This window comes from Anomaloglossus baeobatrachus, chromosome 1 (assembly GCF_048569485.1).
Source record: "Anomaloglossus baeobatrachus isolate aAnoBae1 chromosome 1, aAnoBae1.hap1, whole genome shotgun sequence".
NCBI classification, from domain to species: Eukaryota; Metazoa; Chordata; class Amphibia; order Anura; family Aromobatidae; genus Anomaloglossus; species Anomaloglossus baeobatrachus.
The window spans coordinates 40641558-40667831 of NC_134353.1; the positions used below are offsets into that span (position 1 = coordinate 40641558).

Consider the following 26274-nt stretch of genomic DNA (forward strand, 5'->3'; position numbering starts at 1 on the left):
CATAGGAGCAGTATTATAGTAGTTATATTCTTGTACATAGGGGTCAGTATTATAGTAGTTATATTCCTGTACATAGGGGCAGTATTATAGTAGTTATATTCTTGTACATAGGGGCAGTATTATAGTAGTTATATTCTTGTACATAGGGGCAGTATTATAGTAGTTATATTCTTGTACATAGGGGCAGTATTATAGTAGTTATATTATTGCACATATAGGAGCAGTATTATAGTAGTTATATTCTTGTACATAGGAGCAGTATTATAGTAGTTATATTCTTGTACATAGGGGGCAGTATTATAGTAGTTATATTCTTGTACATAGGAGTAGTATTATAGTAGTTATATTCTTGTACATAGGGGCAGTATTATAGTAGTTATATTCCTGTACATAGGGGCAGTATTATAGTAGTTATATTCTTGTACATAGGGGGCAGTATTATAGTAGTTCTATTCTTGTACATAGGGGCAGTATTATAGTAGTTATATTCTTGTACATAGGGGCAGTATTATAGTAGTTATATTCTTGTACATAGGGGCAGTATTATAGTAGTTATATTCTTGTACATAGGGGGCAGTATTATAGTAGTTCTATTCTTGTACATAGGGGCAGTATTATAGTAGTTATATTCTTGTACATAGGGGCAGTATTATAGTAGTTATATTCTTGTACATAGGGGCAGTATTATAGTAGTTATATTCTTGTACATAGGGGCAGTATTATAGTAGTTATATTCTTGTACATAGGGGCAGTATTATAGTAGTTATATTCTTGTACATAGGGGCAGTATTATAGTAGTTATATTCTTGTACATAGGGGGCAGTATTATAGTAGTTCTATTCTTGTACATAGGAGTAGTATTATAGTAGATATATTCTTGTACATAGGGGCAGTATTATATTAGTTATATTCTTGTACATAGGAGCAGTATTATAGTAGTTATACTCTTGTATCTAGGGGGCAGTATTATATTACTTTCTTGTACATAGGAGGCAGTATTATAGTAGTTATACTCTTGTATCTAGGGGGCAGTATTATATTACTTTCTTGTACATAGGAGGCAGTATTATAGTAGTTATACTCTTGTACCTAGGGGGCAGTATTATATTACTTTCTTGCACATAGGAGGCAGTATTATAGTAGTTATATTCTTGTGTACAGGGCAGTATTATAGTATATTCTTGCACATAGGGGGCAGTATTATAGTAGTGATATTCTTGTAGTTATGAGCAGAGGTTTCCTTTTCCTCATATTAGGTCACTATTCTAGGAGACCAGACTAGTAAATACACTGAATTATAACAATAGATTACAGTATAAATATAACGCTCGGTTTTACGCTGGTGTGGTGTAGCGGCGCTTTCTTTGGGAACAGAATGTTTCGCCGTCTTCCTCTGCGCAGCCTGTTGCTATTGGCAGGGGTTTCTGGCTGCCGTTGCAGCGTTACGTCACAATGATCCTCATTACAGATTGCGATCCCTCGCAGCGGCTGATCCACACCCTGCTCACATCCATCACACCCTATAAACATATCTGCTGGTGTCGTCCGGCCGAGAATCCACGATAGTGTAATCAGTGGAAGCAGCTCCCTGCTCGGCCCTTTATAGACATCTTTGACGGGGAAAAAACCTCCAAAAATGTACTTTTTAAAAAGGAAATACCAAGAATTGCAGATCAAGAGAGAAGCACGTGGTCGGGGTCAAATTATCAAGTGCGAATTAAAAAGGGGTTGGCATTTTTACCTTTTCCCCTAGGAACAGCGCCACTTATGCTTGTGGTCAGAGCTGGTACTGCAGCTCAACCTCGCTCAAATGTGTTTTTCGCTCGAAAGTCTTCAAAAAAATGAAAAATTGGGTTAAATCCGATGCCTCGTAATCCTGTAAAGGCAGCTAACAAGTAATCCGACATCTAATAGCGACGTACAACAGGATTTACGGAGATTTAATGTATTTTTAATTAAGAAGACATCCTAAAGATTTATCCCCCGGGGCGGCAGGGGGTGGTGGCATCATGGACGCTCATTGTGACTAATATTAGGAAATCCATGGAGTCATTACTCCGATGATCTTCCCCACCAAGAGGATTAGGAAAAGGACAAAGACCATGACAAAAACTAAATAATCAGACTTATCTGTGAGGTAGGAGGTAAGATTAAGGAAAGAGATGTCTGCTTCTTGTAGACACCAAGACATCTGGACAGAATTCTGGATGCCTGAAGGGTCTTCTAGATATTTTTTAGATTTTGGGAGGAATTTTTTGAATTTTGGGTGGGTATAGACAACAAAAATAGACAGATTACTTCTTGAAGGTGGCCATGTCTTCACCTGGATCACTAGTACTAGGAGATCCTCCTTGCCTGGACTTCTCGTTGACATGTCGTAGATGACAATAAACATTTCTAAAGTTTTTTAGGTGCCCTGGACTTCTATGGATTTCTTTAGAGTCCTGAATTTTCTCCTCATATAGAAGAACTGTTGCATTCTTACAGAAAAAAAATTAGACCAAAATAGAGAGGTTCCTTAGGATGGTGAACACCAGAGAAGGTAAAAGTAGAGGTTCCTTAAGATGGTGAACACCAGAGAAGGTAAAATTAGAGGTTCCTTAGGATGGTGAACACCAGAGAAGGTAAAAATAGAGGTTCCTTAGGATGGTGAACACCAGAGAAGGGAAAAATAGAGGTTCCTTAAGATGGTGAAAACCAGAGAAGGTAAAAGTAGAGGTTCCTTAGGATGGTGAACACCAGAGAAGGGAAAAATAGAGGTTCCTTAAGATGGTGAACACCAGAGAAGGTAAAATTAGAGGTTGCTTAAGATGGTGAACACCAGAGAAGGTAAAAGTAGAGGTTCCTTAGGATGGTGAACACCAGAGAAGGGAAAAATAGAGGTTCCTTAAGATGGTGAAAACCAGAGAAGGTAAAATTAGAGGCTCCTTAGGATGGTGAACACCAGAGAAGGGAAAAATAGAGGTTCCTTAAGATGGTGAACGCCAAAGAAGGTAAAATTAGAGGTTCCTTAAGATGGTGAACACCAGAGAAGGTAAAATTAGAGGTTGCTTAAGATGGTGAACGCCAAAGAAGGTAAAAGAGGTTCCTTAAGAGGGTGTACATCAGAGAAGGCAAAAGAGGTTCTTTAAGAAAGTGAACATCAAAAAAGGTAAAAAATTGAGGTTCCATAATATGGTGAACATCAGAGAAAGTAAGAATAGAGGTTCCTTAAGATTGCGGACATCATAAAAGTAAAATTATATAAGTTCCTTAGGATGGTTAATATTAGAAGGTAGAAATTGAGGTTCCTCAGGATAGTAAACAACAGAAAAGGTAAAAATAGTGGTTCCTTAGGAAAGTGAACATCAGAGAAGGTAAGAGGTTCTTTAGGATGGTGAACACTAGAGAACAATAATTTAGAGGTTCTTTAGGATGATGAACATCAGAGGAGGTAGAAATTGAGGTTCCTTAAGATGGTAAACAACAGAGAAGGTATAACTAGAAGTTCCTTAAGAGGGTGAACATCAGACAAGGTAAAAATAGAGGGTTTTTTTAGGATGGTGAACTTCAGAGAAGTTAAGAATAGAGGTTCCTTAGCATGGTGAACATCAGAGAAAATAAAAGTGGTTCCTTAAGATGGTGAACATCAGAGAAAGTAAAAATAGTGGTTCTTTAGGATGTTGAACATTAGAGAAGGTAAGAATAGAGGAACCTTAGGATGGTGAACATCAGAGAAGGTAGTAATTGGAGGTTCCTTAAGATGATAACAACAGAGAAGGTATAAATATTAAGTTCCTTAAGAGGGTGAACATTAGAGAAGGTAAAAATAGAGGTTCCTTAGAATAGTGAACATTAGAGAAGGTAATAGGTTCTTTAGGATGGTGAACATCAGAGAATTTAAAAGAGGTTGCTTAAGATGGTGAACATCAGAGAAGGTAGGCATGAGTTCACAACCAATAAAATTGTTATGGTTACGCTCTAAGGAATGCGGATGCGGATGGAGTCCACAGCACCTAAAAATCATGTGAGTGATTGAAGTCCTCCAGGATACATCTTCTAGAAATCCAGGCAAGTTGGATCTTTGCTGTAATGACCCAGGTGAATACTTGGAGATCTTCATTTTGAAATTATCTAGGGTTGTTGCAATCGTCCATGACCCGTCATCAAGAAGAAGATGGATCTGGTGGTTAAGTGCAGACCTAGTCCTAGATTATGGTATGACCTCAAGAGCCATCTTCAGGTTGAAGCTCATTGAATGATTGTAACAACCGTAGATGATTCATGGATGCTTTATGGCTATGCCTTCACCGGAATCACTAGAACCAAACATCTAACTTACTTTGACTTCCAGATTACGTGTCGTAGAAGACATTAACCACTTTAGATTATTTTTAGGTGCCCTCAACTCAACCAGTGCTCCTTAAAGAGGAACCATAATAATATTATTGATCGTGATCTCATGCCTATCTTCTCTGAGGTCCACCCTCATGAGGCACCTCTACTTTGGCCTAAAAAGGAGATAACTCAAGACTCCACACAATGGTGGAGTCTAGGGCGCCTAAAAATGATCAGAAGTAGTTGAGTTATTCAATGACATGTTACCTGGAAGCGAAAGCAAGCTGGAACAACGGGACTAGTTCATCTTCATCTAGAAAGTGTCTAGGGTTGTTGGATTCAATCATAATGAGTGATCCACAGCATGATGGATGGAGTAGTCTCTAAAGAATGGCCACCTTCAATAACGGCTTCCGTCAGGACCATTTTAATTAGAGACTTCTCAATTTCTCACTGTAACAATGTAATAATTATATTCGGCAGGAACGTCCTTGGTACAGGGGGCAAAGCTGGGACTCCAGCCAAAATAACCTCGAGAAAGGTTCACCTAGAAGATGCTCGTTATGAGGACACGCCGGGCGGATAATTGTCCTTAATTACCCTCAATATAGAGATGAAAGATCCTTACTGGAAATGTCCTAGATTCTATTCAGGTATATTCTTACCATAGAGATTCATCACTCTGCGCCAGTCACAAACCAAAATAGCACCTCCTAATCACTGGCGCCCTACCTACAGGAGCAGTATTATAGTAGATATATTACTGTACACAGGGGGCAGTATTATAGTAGTTATATTCTTGTACATAGGGGGCAGTATTATAGTAGTTATATTCTTGTACATAGGAGCAGTATTATAGTAGTTATATTCTTGTACATAGGGACCAGTATTATAGTAGTTATATTCTTGTACATAGGAGGCAGTATTATAGTAGTTATATTCTTGTACATAGAGGGCAGTATTATAGTAGTTATATTCTTGTACATAGGGGGCAGTATTATAGTAGTTATATTCTTGTACAAAGGGGCAGTATTATAGTAGTTATATTCTTGTACATAGGGGCAGTATTATAGTAGTTATATTCTTGTACAAAGGGGCAGTATTATAGCAGTTATATTCTTGTACATAGGGGCAGTATTATAGTAGTTATATTCTTGTACATAGGGGGCAGTATTATAGTGGTTATATTCTTGTACATAGGGGCAGTATTATAGTAGTTATATTCTTGTATATAGGGGCAGTATTATAGTAGTTATATTCTTGTACATAGGGGCAGTATTATAGTAGTTATATTCTTGTACATAGGAGGCAGTATTATAGTAGTTATATTCTTGTACATAGGGGGCAGTATTATAGTAGTTATATTCTTGTACAAAGGGGCAGTATTATAGTAGTTATATTCTTGTACATAGGGGCAGTATTATAGTAGTTATATTCTTGTACAAAGGGGCAGTATTATAGCAGTTATATTCTTGTACAAAGGGGCAGTATTATAGCAGTTATATTCTTGTACATAGGGGCAGTATTATAGTAGTTATATTCTTGTACATAGGGGGCAGTATTATAGTAGTTATATTCTTGTACAAAGGGGCAGTATTATAGTAGTTATATTCTTGTACATAGGGGGCAGTATTATATTAGTTATATTCTTGTATATAGGGGCAGTATTATAATAGTGATATTCTTGTACATAGGGGCAGTATTATAGTAGTTATATTCTTGTACATAGGGGCAGTATTATAGTAGTTATACTCTTGTACATAGGGGCAGTATTATAGTAGTTATATTCTTGTACATAGGAGGCAGTATTATAGTAGTTATATTCTTGTACATAGAGGGCAGTATTATAGTAGTTATATTCTTGTACATAGGGGGCAGTATTATAGTAGTTATATTCTTGTACATAGGGGCAGTATTATAGTAGTTATATTCTTGTATATAGGGGCAGTATTATAATAGTGATATTCTTGTACATAGGGGCAGTATTATAGTAGTTATATTCTTGTACATAGGGGCAGTATTATAGTAGTTATACTCTTGTACATAGGGGCAGTATTATAGTAGTTATACTCTTGTACATAGGGGCAGTATTATAGTAGTTATACTCTTGTACATAGGGACAGTATTATAGTAGTTATATTCTTGTACATAGGGGCAGTATTATAGTAGTTATACTCTTGTACATAGGGGCAGTATTATAGTAGTTATATTCTTGTACATAGGGGCAGTATGAGATTATGGATTACACAGCATCATGAAAACCGAAGAACACACCAGAAAGGTCAGGAATAAAGTTGTGGACAAGTGTGAAGCAGGGTTAGGTTATAGAAAAAAAAAGTAGCCCAAGCTCTGAATATGTCAACCAAAAATGGAAGGAGTATGGAACAACTTCAAACCTCCCAAGATATTGCTGTCCTCCTAAGCCGACATCCCAAGACGAGAGCACTAATCAGAGAAGCAGCCAAGAGGCCCATAGTCACTGGAAGAGAACACTATTGTTTACTCAACAAATCTGACCTTTATGAACAGTGGAAATAAGATATATTTTTAAATAGGGACGTAAGACGTCCCATAGGGGACACAGTGCGCATGAGGTAGGTGTTCTGCTCAAAATGCTAAATTGTGTGTGGTGTGAATCTAGAACTGCACATCACCCTGAAAACACCCTCCCCACAGTCACACATGGTGGAGGCAGCATCCTGCTGTGGGGAGGCTTTTCTTCAGCAGGGGCAGCGAAGCAGGTCAGAGGTGATGAAAGATGGATGGAGCTAAATACAGGGCAATTCTTGAAGGAAACATGTTAAAGGCTGCAAAAGACTTGAGACCGGGGTGTGGGTTCAAACATCCAGGCAGAGGGTCACTTCAATTTTTGGAGGAGCTCAGATTTGACAGATGGAATTAATGTCACACGCTAAAGAGAAAATGAAATGTCCACGATCGGATCAGGGTCGGCTTATCTTCAGCAGGGTCTCAATGTTTTGGGATTTTCTTGTCATCTTTTTTGAAGGTATTTGGCCGCGCTTCCGATGTTGGTTTTTCGCCGTCGTCCATGTCTGCGTCTGGTAAGAAGCTCTTGGTATTTTGTACACAGCCGGATTGGTGCGTAGGATCGGTCACCATGGAAACTGACAAAGCCAGACCGAAAAAAAACCCCATAACAAAGCCTTATAGCCGAGAATTAACCTGCAGGAAACGATAGGAGCGCACTGACCCATTAACCCCTGCACGGCTCTGCAGCGCAGCATTAATGGCCACAAGGGAAAGCAGGTACGTAGTGACAGAGGGGTCGGAGGAGGCACAGAGGAATACTTGTACGGCACATAGTTACATGCACTCTGCCCATGGGGATATTATGACCCCGGTGCTTCTATAGGGGACGTACTGTGACCAGTACATGCTGGAGATTGTAGAGAGATGCAGTAAGGGTCTGTGCAAGACTGGGACCCCCCACTGATATAGAGAACAGGGCTCCGCAACGGCCACAGAGGCGCAAGGCACCCCCCGTGGATAAAGGAGTACTGCAGTCCTATAGACAATGAACGGAGCAAAGGCTACACCTGCGCAGGGCACACCACTGCAGATAACAGTACATCAGTCCTATAGACAATGAACGGAGCAAAGGCTACCCCTGCGCAGGGCACACAACTGCAGATAACAGTACAGCAGTCCTATAGACAATGAACGGAGCAAAGGCTACCCCTGCGCAGGGCACACCACTGCAGATAACAGTACAGCAGTCCTATAGACAATGAACGGAGCAAAGGCTACCCCTGCGCAGGGCACACCACTGCAGATAACAGTACAGCAGTCCTATAGACAATGAATAGAGCAAAGGCTACACCTGTGCAAGGTCCACCACTGCAGATAACAGTACAGCAGTTTCATAGACAATGAATGGAGGAAAGGCTACGCCTGCGCAGGGCACACCACTGCAGATAACAGTACAGCAGTCCCATAGACAATGAATGGAGCAAAGGCTACACCTGCACAGGGCACACCACTGCAGATAACAGTACAGCAGTCCCATAGACAATGAATGGAGCAAAGGCTACACCTGCGCAGGGCACACCACTGCAGATAACAGTACAGCAGTCCCATAGACAATGAATGGAGCAAAGGCTACACCTGTGCAGGGTCCACCACTGCAGATAACAGTACAGCAGTTTCATAGACAATGAATGGAGGAAAGGCTACGCCTGCGCAGGGCACCCTCACTGAATATAATATAGCAGCCCCATAGACAATGAATGGAGCAAAGGCTACACCTGCGCAGGGCACACCACTGCAGATAACAGTTCTGCAGTCGCATAGACAATGAACGGAGCAAAGGCTACACCTGCGCAGGGCATACCACTGCAGATAACAGTACAGCAGTCCCATAGACAATGAATGGAGCAAAGGCTACACCTGTGCAGGACACACCACTGCAGATAACTGTACAGCAGTCTTATAGACAATGAATGTAGCAAAGGATACACCTGCACAGGGCACCCAACTGTGGATAACTGCGTACCGCAGTCATAAAGACAATGAATGGAGCAATGCCTGCGCCTGTGCAAAGCATGCAACCTTGGATAACAGAACACAGCAGTTCTATAGATAATGAATTAAGTAACAACCGCGCCTTCACAGTGCATCCTTCGGCAATAACCCAATACAGCAGTACCATAGACAATGAATGGTGCAACGGCTAAGCCTGCGCAGGGCACCCCACTGCAGAAAGCAGAGTACAGCAGTCCCATAGACAATAGAGCAATGGCCACGCTACCGCGGATAATGAAGTACAGCAGTCCCATACACAATGCATGGAGCAACGGCTGCAACTGTGCAGTGCACCCCACCGCAGATAATTGAGTACAGCAGTTCCATAGACAATGAATGGTGCAAAGGTTACGCATGCGCCATACACACAACCGCGCCATTCCTTGTCTAGGTAATGTTGGGGATAACAGTACAGCAGTCCCATAGATAATTAAGGAAGCCATGGCTGCGTCTACGCAGTGCACACCACTGTGCTATTTATTGTCTATGAGACTACTGAGGATTATAGACTACAGCAGTCCCATAGATGATGAATGGAGCAATGTCAGCACTTGAGCAGTGCACACCACCACGCCACTCACTGTATATAGGACTGCCAGGGATAACCAAGTACAGAAGTCCCATAGACAATGAATGGAGCAGCAGTTCCACTTGCATTATGCACCCCACCGTGAATAACGGAGTACAGCAAAATCACAGACGATGAAAATAGCAACATCTAAATCTGTACAGTACACACCACAGTGCCATTCATAGTCCATGGGGGCTGCCGGGGATAACAGAGTACAGCAGTCCAATAGAAAATAAATGGAACAATGGCCGTGCTTGCGCAGTGCACACCATTGCTCCATTCATTGTCTATGGAACTACTCTACTGAGTTATCGCCAGGCAGTTCCATAGATAATGAATGGAATGGTGGCGTGCACTGCGCATGTGCAGACATTGCACTATTCATTGTCTACAGGACTGCAAGAGATACCAGAGCACCGTAGTTCTATAGACACTGAATGGTGCTGTGGTGTGCACTGCGTAGGTGCGGCCACTGCTTCATTCAATGTCTATGGGAATGCGGTGCTTGGTTATCCTTGGCAGTCCCTTAGACAATGGTGCATTGCGCAGGTACGGCTGCTGCTCCATTCATTGTCTATGGGACTGCTGTACTATATTGCCTGCTACAGTCCCATAGACAATGAATTTCACGTAGTGTGCATTGCGTAGGTGTGATCAATGCTCCAAATCTAAAAGTAACCCCTCAGTGCCCTTTTCTTGGACTGCTGCGGGTCCCACCGATCCCAGACAGACTATTCTGTGGATGGGTGAAAAATGGTGTTTGTAGATAGACTTTTATGGACAAAAGGGACACAAGTCTGATGTGTGCCAGAAGGACATCAAATGTATGCTACAAACAACGTAAGGATAGTCTAAAACTAAGAATCATAAATTAGCCTGGATGTAAATCTGTATAATAAAAACAAAAAATAAAATAAAAAAATAAAATAATAATAATAAAAATATTAAAAATAATAATAAAAATAATATTATTTATAATAACAATTAAATAATATTGTTGTTCTTATTAATATAAATTAGTGCGAAAACAGCTAAACAAAATAAATAAGAGAACACAATCATACTAGTGAAAATGATGGGGACAAACTATAGTAAAATAGTAAAAAAAATAAAAAATAAAAACAATGTCTGCGTCACGATCGGTCCCAGCTTCGAATGGCGGCAGATGCAGAAAAATACAAACATGATAAACATTGCTGCCGATGAGCTGGAGGGGGGACCGGAAGTGCGGGGGATATGAGAAAGCGAGTCGTACATGCTGCCTCCATCCTGCGCTGTGTGCAGCCATCACCCTGTCATTACCGGCATCAGGAAACTTACTACAGTTGCCATGGTGATGGTCACCGTGACCGGAGGTGGGCGAGAAAGAACAGGAGTAATGAAGCCAAGTGAGAGGAAGCCATTAAGGATGAAGGACCCCAAGCACCATGACTTGAAAAGAAGGACTGTGACCAGAGCGAGCACCGTGACTGCAAGAGAAGAAGGACTGTGACCAGAGCGAGCACCGTGACTGCAAGAGAAGAAGGACTGTGACCAGAGCGAGCACCGTGACTGGGAGAGAAGAAGGACTGTGACCAGAGCGAGCACCGTGACTGGGAGAGAAGAAGGACTGTGACCAGAGCGAGCACCGTGACTAGGAGAGAAGAAGGACTGTGACCAGAGCGAGCACCGTGACTGCAAGAGAAGAAGGACTGTGACCAGAGCGAGCACCGTGACTGGGAGAGAAGAAGGACCGTGGCCAGAGCGAGCACCGTGACTGGGAGAGAAGAAGGACTGTGACCAGAGCGAGCACCGTGACTGCAAGAGAAGAAGGACTGTGACCAGAGCGAGCACCGTGACTGCAAGAGAAGAAGGACTGTGACCAGAGCGAGCACCGTGACTGGGAGAGAAGAAGGACTGTGACCAGAGCGAGCACCGTGACTGGAAAAGAAGGACCGTGGCCAGAGCAAGCACCGTGACTGGGAGAGAAGAAGGACCGTGACCAGAGCGAGCACCGTGACTGGGAGAAAAGAAGGACCGTGGCCAGAGCAAGCACCGTGACTGGGAGAAAAGAAGGACTGTGACCAGAGCGAGCACCGTGACTGCAAGAGAAGAAGGACTGTGACCAGAGCGAGCACCGTGACTGGGAGAGAAGGACTGACCAGAGCGAGCACCGTGACTAGGAGAGAAGAAGGACTGTGACCAGAGCGAGCACCGTGACTGGAAAAGAAGGACCGTGGCCAGAGCAAGCACCGTGACTGGAAAAGAAGGACCGTGGCCAGAGCAAGCACCGTGACTGGGAGAGAAGAAGGACTGTGACCAGAGCGAGCACCGTGACTGCAAGAGAAGAAGGACTGTGACCAGAGCGAGCACCGTGACTGGGAGAGAAGGACTGTGACCAGAGCGAGCACCGTGACTGGAAAAGAAGGACCGTGGCCAGAGCAAGCACTGTGACTGGGAGAGAAGAAGGACTGTGACCAGAGCGAGCACCGTGACTGGGAGAAAAGAAGGACCGTGGCCAGAGCAAGCACCGTGACTGGGAGAGAAGAAGGACCGTGGCCAGAGCAAGCACCGTGACTGGGAGAAAAGAAGGACTGTGACCAGACCGAGCACCGTGACTGCAAGAGAAGAAGGACTGTGACCAGAGCGAGCACCGTGACTGGGAGAGAAGGACTGTGACCAGAGCGAGCACCGTGACTAGGAGAGAAGAAGGACTGTGACCAGAGCGAGCACCGTGACTGGAAAAGAAGGACCGTGGCCAGAGCAAGCACCGTGACTGGAAAAGAAGGACCGTGGCCAGAGCAAGCACCGTGACTGGAAAAGAAGGACCGTGGCCAGAGCAAGCACCGTGACTGGGAGAGAAGAAGGACCGTGGCCAGAGCGAGCACAGTGACTGGGAGAGAAGGACTGTGACCAGAGAGAACACCGTGACTGGGAGAGAAGAAGGACCGTGGCCAGAGCGAGCACCGTGACTGGGAGAGAAGGACTGTGACCAGAGCGAAGACCGTGACTGGGAGAGAAGGACTGTGACCAGAGCGAGCACCGTGACTGGGAGAGAAGGACTGTAACCAGAGCGAAGACCGTGACTGCAAGAGAAGGACTGTGACCAGAGCGAGCACCGTGACTGTGAGAGAAGGACTGTGACCAGAGCGAGCACCGTGACTGCAAGAGAAGGACTGTGACCAGAGCGAGCACCGTGACTGGGAGAGAAGGACTGTGACCAGAGCGAAGACCGTGACTGCAAGAGAAGGACTGTGACCAGAGCGAGCACCGTGACTGGGAGAGAAGGACTGTGACCAGAGCGAAGACCGTGACTACGAGAGAAGGACTGTGACCAGAGCGAGCACCGTGACTGCAAGAGAAGGACTGTGACCAGAGCGAAGACCGTGACTGGGAGAGAAGGACTGTGACCAGAGCGAGCACCGTCACTGGGAGAGAAGGACTGTGACCAGAGCGAGCACCGTGACTGGGAGAGAAGGACTGTGACCAGAGCGAGCACCGTGACTGCAAGAGAAGGACTGTGACCAGAGCGAGCACCGTGACTGGGAGAGAAGGACTGTGACCAGAGCGAGCACCGTGACTGCAAGACAAGGACTGTGACCAGAGCGAGCACCGTGACTGCAAGAGAAGGACTGTGACCAGAGCGAGCACCGTGACTGCAAGAGCAGAAGGCCGCGACCAGAGCGAGCACCATTACTGGGAAAAACATACGGCCTGATTGCCCCCTTACCCCCCCACCCCCTCCCGAGGTGTGACATCTGGTCACATCACCCTACCGAGTAGTATCACCACGCACACTGCCGAGCGTCGGATGGAGCGGTGTAAAGCCGCCACCACTGGACTCTGGAGGAGACGTGTTCTGTGCAGGGACGGATCACACTGCTCTATCTGCCTCTGATGGAGGAGTCTGGATTTGGTGATGGAGGACGTTACCCCCTGACTGCCCTGTGCCCCCTGTACAGATGGTGGAGGAGGAGGACGCTCTGGGCTGTTATCAGGGGGCGGCTGCGGCCTCTTAATTGAAGTGAAGGGAAATCTTAGGACATTGTGGACACTTTTACTTTCCAGCTAGTTTGGAGAAGACCCTGTTCTGTTCCCCATGACTGTTGCCAGTGCACAAGGTCCACACATACATGGATGGGGGAGAACATGAGGCCGCACAGACCCCGAGCCTCATCCAATAATGGAGATTGTGACAACGGCCTCTCCCCAACATCAGTGTCACCTCACAAATGCTCAAGAATCCCCACAGACGCCTACACAATCTGTGGGGGTGACTCCATATTAGTGCCTATCGATGTAGTAACAGCTCCTGTAGGGGGCACACACACTATATGGGAAAACGTTTTTGCTCCCTGGTGGTCTAGAGTACAATAAGGGAAATTAATATTACCTTCCCTAGTGGTCTAGGGTATTGGATCGGTTTAATTCCTGGTGGTCTGGTTATTACCATTGTCCCCCGCATCCCCCCGCCCAGCTCTTATGTAATTCTCTCGACTGAGGGCAGCGCTTTATAAAATGGTATTTGTGCCAATCTAGAGGGGCTCTACCCAGGGGCAACGTGACCGGCTGGAAGGCGAGGGGCCTCACAGCACTTTCCTAAATTAGCCCATAGGGAAGTGATAGTTGTAAAATAAGTTATCTTTCCATTCCCCCTCTGCTCAATCAGTGCAGCCCCCGGTGGTGTCCGCCAATGATGGGGTCCATACTCTCCGCGGACCACCTAGGTCCCCAATCGGTTGCAGGGTCTCAGGTGATGAATGGACAACATTATCCAACCGGAAGTGATAAAACCACTGTAAGTGACGTCTTACCTTCCATAAAGTCACCGGACCACCAGGGCCACTGACTGGCTGCAGAGTCATGTGACTGTATGGATCACCGGAGCGGTGCTGCTTCTGAAAACCATGCCATTCTTTCTACTGTAGAAGAAAAAAAAATTGTCTTCCAAATAAGAGCAAACAAAAAAGTAGAGCAATCGAGGATTATACGCAGCACGAGAAGTCCAGAGATCCTCAGTCCGGCCACGATCCGGCGCGGCGTCCTCCCTCCATATGGCCGCAATAAGCAATCAACGCAGACGCTGCCGCTCCTTCAGATGTCACTAAGAATACGGCTTAAGATGAAAATTCCCCCCGAACCGTAAACCTAATCTTCCCAGCGCGAGACAGCGAAAGGATAAGCAGAAAAGAAGCGGCGGTGGCTGGAGGTCAGACGGATCAAACGCGCAAATCCCATCAACTAAGGGGATAATATTAGGGAGAGATCAAGAGGAGACACGACACAATGCAGAACACTCCGCCGGCCGACAAATCTAATCAACCGCGAGGCCGTCCAGATCTAATCACCTCTTCAAGGGGACCCGTCATCAGGACAGAAGCAGACAGTTTTTGCTTTAATTTTATTCCCACTGCTCCCTCGAGTACGCAGTTTTTTGATTTTTTTAAATCCGCCATACGGATCCAGAGATACAGGCCTTTTTATTTGGGGATATTTTTTAGGCTCTTTTCCAAAGAGGTGTGGCTCACGGGCTTCTCTGGGGGTGTGTCTTTAGTCTGCTCTGCCCTCTTGGCTAAAATGAGCACTAAATAGAACGGCCGATATCTCTGGAACCGTATGGCGGATTTTAAAAAGACAAAAAACAGGATACTCCGGGGAGCGGAGGGAGAACAATAAAAACAAAAACCTGATACTATTTTAAAACGGAAAAAACTGAAGTTTAGTCGTCTCTGATTTCTTTGGGGCAGACTGAAGCGTTTTCTTTTGGAGGAGTCACAAAATATAGCAATGATGCGACTTGTGGTCGGACAGGGTTGTTGGATCATGTGTGACCTGTGACCCCACAGATATGAGATCGGCCATCGCTATTAGGGCAATGCGCGACTGGACAACTACATTCACTTGTCTAAAAATTATTCCCGTTTAGTGAAAGCATATATGCAGACTGGAATATACTCCTATGATATTGGGACGTTTCCATATAACTGTGCGGAGGCACCTCACCCCACAGCTCCACCGCCCACCCCCCATACTGTGATTCTGAAACAGTCAGCAAGTATGATTGTTTCCTATAGAACAACCCATCATTGGAGTGCTGGAAATTAACAAATAACAAAAGGAAGGAAAATCATTTTATACTGCTCCTCCTGTCACTAGTTAACCTGCTGATACACATCCCTTATATTGCTCTCCTGTCACTAGTCTTCCTGCTGTCACACATCCCTTATGTTGCTCCTCCTGTCACTAGTCTTTCCGCTGTCACAAATCCCTTATGTTGCTCCTCCTGTCACTAGTCTTCCCGCTGTCACACATCCCTTATATTGCTCTCCTGTCACTAGTCTTCCCACTGTCACAAATCCCTTATGTTGCTCCTCCTGTCACTAGTCTTCCCGCTGTCACACATCCCTTATGCTGCTGCTCCTGTCACTAGTCTTCCCGCTGTCACACATCCCTTATATTGCTCCTCCTGTCATTAGTCTTCCCGCTGTCACACATCCCTTATGCTGCTGCTCCTGTCACTAGTCTTCCCGCTGTAACACATCCCTTATGTTGCTCCTCCTGTCACTAGTCTTCCCACTGTCATACATCCCTTATATTGCTCCTCCTGTCACTAGTCTTCCTGCTGTCACACATCCCTTATATTGCTCCTCCTGTCACTAGTCTTCCCGCTGTCACACATCCCTTATGCTGCTCCTCCTGTCACTAGTCTTCCTGCTGTCATACATCCCTTATGTTGCTCCTCCTGTCACTAGTCTTCCCGCTGTCATACATCCCTTATTTTGCTCCACCTGTCACTAGTCTTTCTGCTGTCACACATCCCTTATGTTGCTCCTCGTGTCATTTTTTCCCGCTGTCATACATCCCTTATGTTGCTCCTCCTGTCACTAGTCTTCCCACTGTCACACATCCCTTATGTTGCTCCTCCTGTCACTAGTCTTCCTCCTGTCACACATTCCTTATGTTGCTCCTCCTGTCACTAGTCTTCCCGTTGTCACACATCCCTTATGTTGCTTCTCCTGGCAAAAGTCTTCCCGCTGTCACACATCCCTTATGCTGCTGCTCCTGTCACTAGTCTTCCCGCTGTCACACATCCCTTATGTTGCTCCTCCTGTCACTAGTCTTCCCGCTGTCACACATCCCTTATGCTGTTGCTCCTGTCACTAGTCTTCCCGCTGTCACACATCCCTTATGTTGCTCCTCCTGTCACTAGTCTTCCCGCTGTAACACATCCCTTATGTTGCTCCTCCTGTCACTAGTCTTCCCGCTGTAACACATCCCTTATTTTGCTCCTCCTGTCACTAGTCTTCCTGCTGTAACATATCCCTTATGTTGCTCCTCCTGTCACTAGTCTTCCCGTTGTCACACATCCCTTATGTTGCTCCTCCTGGCACTAGTCTTCCCGCTGTCACACATCCCTTATGTTGCTCCTCCTGGCACTAGTCTTCCCGCTGTCACACATCCCTTATATTGCTCCTCCTGTCACTAGTCTTCCCGCTGTCACACATCCCTTATGCTGCTGCTCCTGTCACCAGTCTTCCTGCTGTCACACATCCCTTATATTGCTCCTCCTGGCACTAGTCTTCCTGCTGTCACACATCCTTTATGTTGCTCCTCCTGGCACTAGTCTTCCTGCTGTCACACATCCTTTATGTTGCTCCTCCTGTCACTAGTCTTCCTGCTGTAACACATCCCTTATGTTACTCCTCCTGTCACTAGTCTTCCCGCTGTCATACATCCCTTATTTTGCTCCACCTGTCACTAGTCTTTCTGCTGTCACACATCCCTTATGTTGCTCCTCGTGTCATTTTTTCCCGCTGTCATACATCCCTTATGTTGCTCCTCCTGTCACTAGTCTTCCTACTGTCACACATCCCTTATGTTGCTCCACCTGTCACTATTCTTCCTACTGTCACACATTCCTTATGTTGCTCCTCCGGTTACTAGTCTTCCTCCTGTCGCACATCCCTTATATTGCTCCTCCTGTCACACATCCCTTATGCTGTTCCTCCTGTCACTAGTTTTCCTGCTGTAACACATCCCTTATTTTGCTCCTCCTGTCACTAGTCTTCCCGCTGTCACACATCCCTTATGCTGCTCCTCCTGTCACTAGTCTTCCCGCTGTCACACATCCCTTATGCTGCTGCTCCTGTCACTAGTCTTCCTGCTGTCACACATCCCTCATGCTGCTGCTCCTGTCACTAGTCTTCCTGCTGTCACACATCCCTTATATTGCTCCTCCTGTCACTAGTCTTCCTCCTGTCACACATCCCTTATGCTGCTCCTCCTGTCACTAGTCTTCCCGCTGTCATACATCCCTTATTTTGCTCCACCTGTCACTAGTCTTTCTGCTGTCACACATCCCTTATGTTGCTCCTCGTGTCATTTTTTCCCGCTGTCATACATCCCTTATGTTGCTCCTCCTGTCACACATCCCTTATGTTGCTCCTCCTGTCACACATCCCTTATGCTGTTCCTCCTGTCACTAGTTTTCCTGCTGTAGCATCCTTCATCTAAACACTTACTCCTCTGTTTTGACACATTAGCAAGTGCACAAAATCATCTTTATTTTAACAGATGTGTTGTGGATATTTAGTGTAAAACTCCTTCCTTTAATATTTTGTTAAATATAAAAGAATGGGGGAAGAAAACTGAAGCCCAAAAACGAAAATAATTACCAAAGCAAAAATAAAAAAAACCCAAAACCATAATTCGGCCACGTTCACACGTTGCATTTTAGCAGCGTTTTTATCTCATGAGTTTTCTGCAAATGAAAAGCTGCTTTTTACACCAGCAAAAGCGATGAGACTCCAGAAATCTCCTGCACACATCTGCTTTATTCTTTCCTGACAAATGGAAAACGGCTGCCAATTCTATCAGCGTTTTTGCTGTTTTTTAGGAGAATGAAACCAACTTTATTTAACATGTACTGGAGACAAACAAACGACACGGCAAAAACGGAGCCTTGGAAAAAAAAAGGTACCAAACAAACAAGGGGGGGGGCGTCGAGGGGAAAAAAAGGAGGGACGAGGGGAAAAAAGAAAGAAGGGACGAGGGGGGAAAAAAAAGGAGGGACGAGGGGGAAAAAAAAAAGGAGGGACGAGGGGGAAAAAAAAAGGAGGGACGAGGGGGAAAAAAAAGGAGGGACGAGGGGGGAAAAAAGGAGGGGCGAAGGGGAAAAAAAGGAGGGGCGAAGGGGAAAAAAAGGAGGGGCGAAGGGGAAAAAAGGAGGGGCGAAGGGGAAAAAAAGGAGGGGCGAAGGGGAAAAAAAGGAGGGACGAAGGGAAAAAAGGAGGGACGAAGGGAAAAAAGGAGGGACGAAGGGAAAAAAGGAGGGACGAAGGGAAAAAAGGAGGGTCGAAGGGAAAAAAGGAGGGTCGAAGGGAAAAAAGGAGGGTCGAAGGGAAAAAAGGAGGGACGAAGGGAAAAAAGGAGGGACGAAGGGAAAAAAGGAGGGACGAAGGGGAAAAAGGAGGGACGAAGGGGAAAAAGGAGGGACGAAGGGGAAAAAGGAGGGACGAAGGGAAAAAAGGAGGGACGAAGGGAAAAAAGGAGGGACGAAGGGAAAAAAGGAGGGACGAAGGGAAAAAAGGAGGGACGAAGGGAAAAAAGGAGGGACGAAGGGAAAAAAGGAGGGACGAAGGGAAAAAAGGAGGGACGAAGGGAAAAAAGGAGGGACGAAGGGAAAAAAGGAGGGACGAAGGGAAAAAAGGAGGGACGAAGGGAAAAAAGGAGGGACGAAGGGAAAAAAGGAGGGACGAAGGGAAAAAAGGAGGGACGAAGGGAAAAAAGGAGGGACGAAGGGAAAAAAGGAGGGACGAAGGGAAAAAAGGAGGGACGAAGGGAAAAAAGGAGGGACGAAGGGAAAAAAGGAGGGACGAAGGGAAAAAAGGAGGGACGAAGGGAAAAGGGGCAACACAAAAGGGGCAACACAAAAGGGGCAACACAAAAGGGGCAACACAAAAGGGGCAACACAAAAGGGGCAACACAAAAGGGGCAACACAAAAGGGGCAACACAAAAGGGGCAACACAAAAGGGGCAACACAAAAGGGGCAACACAAAAGGGGCAACACAAAAGGGGCAACTAAAAAGGGGCAACTAAAAAGGGGCAACTAAAAAGGGGGCAACTAAAAAGGGGGCAACTAAAAGGGGCAACTAAAAAGGGGGCAACAAAAAAGGGGGCAACAAAAAAGGGGGCAACAAAAAAGGGGCAACAAAAAAGGGGGCAACAAAAAAGGGGGCAACAAAAAAGGGGGCAACAAAAAAGGGGCAACAAAAAAAGGGGGCAACAAAAAAAAAACCCCAAAAGTACATAAAAAGCAGCAAAACCTCCTTTTTGTAAACAGCTTTTTTTTTTACTGCCAGGAGAGCAGGTTTTGGCTGCAAAAAATAAATAAATAAATAAATAAAAAATGCAACCCCCTATAATCTTTTAAAACTGCCTCTATATTCCTCTAATATAGAAACTTTCAATCAAGGATGCAAACAATAAAAAAGAAGAAATAAATGTGATAGACGTCTCCTCAGATTGAGCGCGGGAGCGTCCAAGAATGCGAGTCTGGTCGGAGGCGTACGGCTGAGGAGCGCTAACATGGCTCCGACACACTCCAGAGAGCGCAGCGAAGGACGCAGCACGACAGGAATATAAATGAGGGGAACAAAGACGTAGCAGGAAAATAAAACAGCTGAAGGGCATTCATCAATCCACAGGATCAGCACAGGGCGTGCACACGTGTCACATACATGGGCTGAATGGAACAGACAGGCCCCACATACTGCAGCCCTGCCCATCCTGAGCCTCCTGCTTCACGACCTGAAAGCCAGAAAGCAGTGAAGACTGACACAAGGGAGAAAAGTAACGCTGAGGGCCTCGCCATAAGAGGAGAAGACGCAAATCGGGCTGCATGACCTTCCCAAGGGTGCAGTTACGGCTCAGTGGAGGCTTAATGAACTTAATATAGATTTTAAGATTTTTATTTTTGTGTATAAAATAAGCATTTCTAGGAAATGTCGCTAAGATTGCTTTTATTGAAAACCACATCACACGTACAAAAAAGTGAATGTTGTCATTGGTTGAAAAAGGCAATAACAGCAGATTGTTGGGGACGACGGGTGATGAATCCCCACCAATCTCACATTGATGACCTGCCCTACGGAAAGGCTATGAAGTCCTTCGACCTCCCCTTTATAAAGAAGGATGCCATGTTTTCTCATCCTGCAAACCTGTTCAAGTACAAACAGATAGAAAACTTTAAATGTACTGGGAATGTCAATATGTTTCATGATTTATACGAAGCCTCTGAGGGAACCGCCATGGGGTCAACATACACCCAAGAACACACATTCCTATCAAGTGATGCAAGTGAAAGCTGAGTGCACATTATACAATAGTCCACGCACCTTCTAGCCCAACATTGGCCATTACAGTAATTCTGGCCCCAAAAGGAGCAACAATACACATTCCATATGTACAGAAGTGCTAACACAACCCATAGCTCCTTATAAAAGTATGTGTGAGAGATTATATTACAAGTCACGAGAGCAAGGGTGCAGCACAAACATTAGCAAGCTGGAAAATCATAAATTGGTGCAATAGAAACAAACTGATTCCAAATGGAGGGAAGTTGGACCTTAAAATGACCCAATGCTTGCGAGAAAAGCAATACGCTTAGTCATTGGCCATCAGGCATTAAAAAAACCCCGAAGTATCTGAGTCATAATCATTCACGACTGGTACAAATTGACTCCTTATAACTCAATATGGATGACACCATCATGATAGGGCAATGGAAGACTATAACCCTTCCCAGTGGGCCCAAAGCTAAAAAACATCACTTCCCTTCATGACATCGGCCATTACTGTTCCTTATGGACAATCCAAAGAAATGACACCCCACCTCCTCCCCACATAGACATAACCTCAATATCATTCTCAGTGGTCCTCAATATACATTAGAATTGAGCAAAAAGATGTGCACGACTTGAGTCCAGTGACTGTTGATAGTCCAGGGTTGCTGAACCTGAGCCCTGTGAATGTCCTTGTATCTGCCGACATCATCAGCTCCTTTTCTGATTAGGAGTCCAGTCACAATGTCATCATTGGGGTGTGATGTACGAATGACGTTGCACCGGGCCCACTAATCAGTAGTAGACTTGGCGGAAACTATACAAGGATCCTGCAAAAAATCCCTTAGGGATCTTTGGCAGTCAAGAGGTGGTTCTTCGGGCTCTGCCTGAGATGGCCACAGGACTAGGATCCTGCAAAGAAGCACTGGAGATTCTGGCAGGCAGGGGGAGGTTTGCCAGGCTCTGGCCAAGGTGGCCACCAGACTAGGATCCTCGGAAAAAAAACATTGAGGATCCTGGCAGGCAGGAGGAGGTTCGCCAGGCTCTGGCCAAAGTGGCCACCAGACTAGGAACCTGCTGAAAACACTGGGGATCCTGGCAGGCAGGAAGAGGTTTGCCGGGCTCTGGCCAAAGTGACCACCGGACAAGCATCCTACAAACAAACTCTGGGGATCCTGGCAGGCAGGAGAAGGTTCACTGGGCTCTGGACGAGGTGTTTACCAGAATATGATCTGGTTTAAAAACACTGGGGATCATGACAGGCAGGAGAAGGTTTGCTGGGCTCTGGCAAAATTGGCCACCGGACAAGCATCCTGCAAAGAAATACCAGGGATCCTGGTAGGCAGGAGGAGGTTAGCCAGGCTCTGGCCAAGGTGGCCACCATTCTAGGATCCTCAGAAAAAAAAAAACACTGGAGATCCTGGCAGGCAGGAGGAGGTTCACCAGACTCAGGTCGAGGTGGCCAACGGACTAGGATCCTCGAGGGGGAAAAAAAAAACCCACTGGGGATCCTGGCAGGCAGGAGGAGGTTTGCCGGGCCCTGGACGAAGCAGGAGGAGGTTCACAGGACTTTTGGCCAGCATCCATGGACTACAGGCACGGCCACTGGACCAGGATCCTTACAATCTTTCTGCTTAACCCTACCATTAATACTTCATGAAGGTGAGAAAAACGGGTTGTAAGACCTACAAATAACAATCTTTTCCATTTAGAAAGTATATTAAAGCTCGCAGTGCGTTCTTGGTACATCGGTGATAAATGTCTGATCGCTGCAGGTTCTTCCTTGCTAAGGGGGGAATTGTATGGAGAGACCTGGTGGCCCACGCATGCTGCCTCTCGATATTTTTGTCTATAGGGCTGAACTCTGCTATCTTCATTCATCCTGCCAGATTATTGTTAGTGGTAAACCTTAAACCTTAAGAACATTACATCGTCCAAAAAACCCAACCCAACGTCTCCTAGCAACGTACCAAAAACACAACATCTCTAATCAGCTTACCAAATACCCAACTTAAAGTCTCCTAGCAGCCCACCAAAAACCCAAGGTCTCCTAGCAGCCCATCAAAAACCCAAGGTCTTCTAGCAGCCCACCAAAAACCCAAGGTCTCCTAGCAGCCCACCAAAAACCCAAGGTCTCCTAGCAGCCCATCAAAAACCCAAGGTCTTCTAGCAGCCCATCAAAAACCCAAGGTCTCCTAGCAGCCCACCAAAAACCCAAGGTCTCCTAGCAGCCCATCAAAAACCCAAGGTCTCCTAGCAGCCCACCAAAAACCCAAGGTCTCCTAGCAGCCCACCAAAAACCCAAGGTCTCCTAGCAGCCCATCAAAAACCCAAGGTCTCCTAGCAGCCCACCAAAAACCCAAGGTCTCCTAGCAGCCCACCAAAAACCCAAGGTCTCCTAGCAGCCCACCAAAAACCCAAGGTCTCCTAGCAGCCCACCAAAAACCCAAGGTCTCCTAGCAGCCCACCAAAAACCCAAGGTCTCCTAGCAGCCCATCAAAAACCCAAGCTCTCCAAAGCAGCCCATCAAAAACCCAAGGTCTCCTAAGCAGCCCATCAAAAACCCAAGGTCTCCTAGAGCACACCAATAACCCAATGTCTCCTAGCAGCCCACCAAAAACCCATGGTCTCCTAGCAGCCCACCAAAAACCGATGGTCTCCTAGCAGCCCACCAAAAACCCAAGGTCTCCTAGCAGCCCATCAAAAACCCAACATCTTCTAGCAGCGCATCAAAACTCAGCCTACCGTCTCCTAGCAGCACATCAAAAACCCAAAACTAATATCTCCTAGCAGTGTACCAAAATGCCAACCTACCCTCTCCTAGCAATGTACCGAAAGCTCAAGCTAACCTCTCCTAGCAACGTAACAAACACCTAACCTAACGTCTCCTAGGAGCGCACCAAAAACCCATGGTCTCCTAGCAGCCCACCAAAAACCCATGGTCTCCTAGCAGCCCACCAAAAACCCAAGGTCTCCTAGCAGCCCACCAAAAACCCAAGGTCTCCTAGCAGCCCACCAAAAACCCAAGGTCTCCTAGCAGCCCACCAAAAACCCAAGGTCTCCTAGCAGCCCACCAAAAACCCAAGGTCTCCTAGCAGCCCACCAAAAACCCAAGGTCTCCTAGCAGCACACCAAAAACCCAAGGTCTCCTAGCAGCCCATCAAAAACCCAAGGTCTCCAAAGCAGCCCATCAAAAACCCAAGGTCTCCTAAGCAGCCCATCAAAAACCCAAGGTCTCCTAGAGCACACCAATAACCCAATGTCTCCTAGCAGCCCATCAAAAACCCAACATCTCCTAGCAGCGCATCAAAACTCAGCCTACCGTCTCCTAGCAGCACATCAAAAACCCAAAACTAATATCTCCTAGCAGTGCACCAAAATGCCAACCTACCCTCTCCTAGCAATGTACCGAAAGCTCAAGCTAACCTCTCCTAGCAACGTAACAAACACCTAACCTAACGTCTCCTAGCAGCCCACCAAAAACCCAACATCTCCTAGCAGCGTATCAAAACTCAGCCTACCGTCTCCTAGCAGTGCACCAAAACCCAATCTGCCTTCTAGCAGCGTACCGAAAACTCCAGCTACCCTCTCCTAGCAATGTACCGAAAACCCAACCTAACCTCTCCTAGCAACGTACCAAAAACCTAACGTCTCCTAGCAGCGCACCAAAAACCCAACCTAACGTCTACTAGTAGCATATCAAAAACCCAACTTACTGTGTCTAAGCTGCATACCGAAAAATGTTCACAAATGCTCCGAAACAGAACCGTGACCATGAATCATGAAGTAGCCCAAAGATCAAAGAAGCGGTGGCCTTACCGTACGTGAAGGATCAGCTCAGCCGTCAGTCTTGTATTCCATAAAGAACCATCTGTGGGAACCTTGATCTCCTCACCTGCAAGAAGTAAAAGGTTGAGTTCTGGTCACTATTCTCAAATCCAAGGAAGATAGAGGGCGTCAAAAGGAGAATAAAAAGTAAGGACCCTCTATATGTCAATCTCTCCGACCCATAAATCTATAAACTGGGCTTGCTCTTCCTTTGTAAAGGAGAGAAGAACTGGGACAGTTGGGTCCATTTTCACTTTCGTGTTGGTTAGATTTGGTGCGGATATACATTGACCATGGTGTTGGGTGTAGGGTGCCATCCGGAGCTGAAGAAGGCCCCATGTAGGGCATTGTCTGGAAGAGTCAGAGTAGGAAAACTAGCATTTTTTGGAATGTAATCTGACTCCCAAGTCCAAAATAATCCATTTTTTACAACCCCTAGAAAATCAAGGGTTAACTCCCGATTTCCAGCCCTGCCGTACGAGGGACGATGCGTGGGCTTTTGGGACAGGTCCACATTCATTTTCTTTAAAGTAGAAGCCAATAGCTCACTTATTGTCTCCAACTGAAAGAGAAGACAAAAGGTCACATGACTCATCCTGGAATCCCGGCTTCCAGGGAAACTTCCCAAGAATGAGGGCTAGACGGAGACTTCTCCACCGCTGCAGTCACATGACAAAACTTTTCTTGCCTTAATAAATGTTAATAAAAGTTCTATAAAAAAAAAAGTTGTGTACCCCCATTATGGACATATTTTGTCCCCCTATAAACAGTAACGGCTGCCAAGTCACAGCTAAGGTTATAATACGGCTCAATCCACCCGAGAAAGGAGGGCAGAGCCCTGAAGGAAGGCTCAGGGACGACACTTCTAGTGGTGAAATGCGGTACTGCATCTGATTTCCGGGTTGTCTTATAACATGTTCGGCCCTCAGGTGAAAACAAATGACTAAACCTAACTTCTCATTTAATAGACCTTGTGAGTCTAAAAATTCATGCAAATTACAATCGCTATGCAGAGTCTGTGCTCAACAATACAAAGGAGAACATTCATCACCCTCCCTGATGAGGTCACTGATTCACTACTGATGTCATCAGCACCTTGTAACGGGCTGTACGGTAAATGAGGCCCCCCAACCCCTGGCCAGGCAAGGCCCCCCCAACCCCTGGCCAAGCGAGGTCCCCCCATCTCTGGCCAAGCGAGGCCCCCCCCACCTCTGGCCAAGCGAGGCCCCCCCCCCACCTCTGGCCAAGCGAGGCCCCCCCCCCACCTCTGGCCAAGCGAGGGCCCCTCCCCACCTCTGGCCAAGCGAGGGCCCCTCCCCACCTCTGGCCAAGCGAGGGCCCCCCCCCCACCTCTGGCCAAGCGAGGCCCCCCCACCACCTCTGGCCAAGCGAGGCCCCCCCACCTCTGGCCAAGCGAGGCCCCCCCACCCCTGGCCAAGCGAGGCCCCCGACCCCTGGCCAAGCGAGGCCCCCAACCTCCGGCCAAGCGAGGCCCCCAACCTCCGGCCAAGCGAGGCCCCCAACCTCCGGCCAAGCGAGGCCCCCAACCTCCGGCCAAGCGAGGCCCCCAACCTCCGGCCAAGCGAGGCCCCCAAACTCTGGCCAAGCGAGGCCCCCCCACCTCCGCCAAGCGAGGCCCTCCCACCTCCGCCAAGCGAGGCCCTCAACCTCTAGCCAGTGAGGTCATCACTGAT

The 26274-nt window shown here is 46.4% G+C and overlaps 1 protein-coding gene across 3 annotated transcripts in view; it reads right to left on the minus strand.

Moving 5' to 3' along the window:
• PTPRA (protein tyrosine phosphatase receptor type A) overlaps window positions 1-26274 on the minus strand; it is a 163189-nt gene that overhangs the window by 59212 nt on the left and 77703 nt on the right. For all 3 annotated transcript variants that reach the window (XM_075346471.1, XM_075346487.1, XM_075346479.1), the window contains one exon: window positions 24572-24647. The gene's annotated coding sequence lies outside the window, so the exon portion shown is untranslated. The remainder of the gene's footprint in view (window positions 1-24571; window positions 24648-26274) is intronic.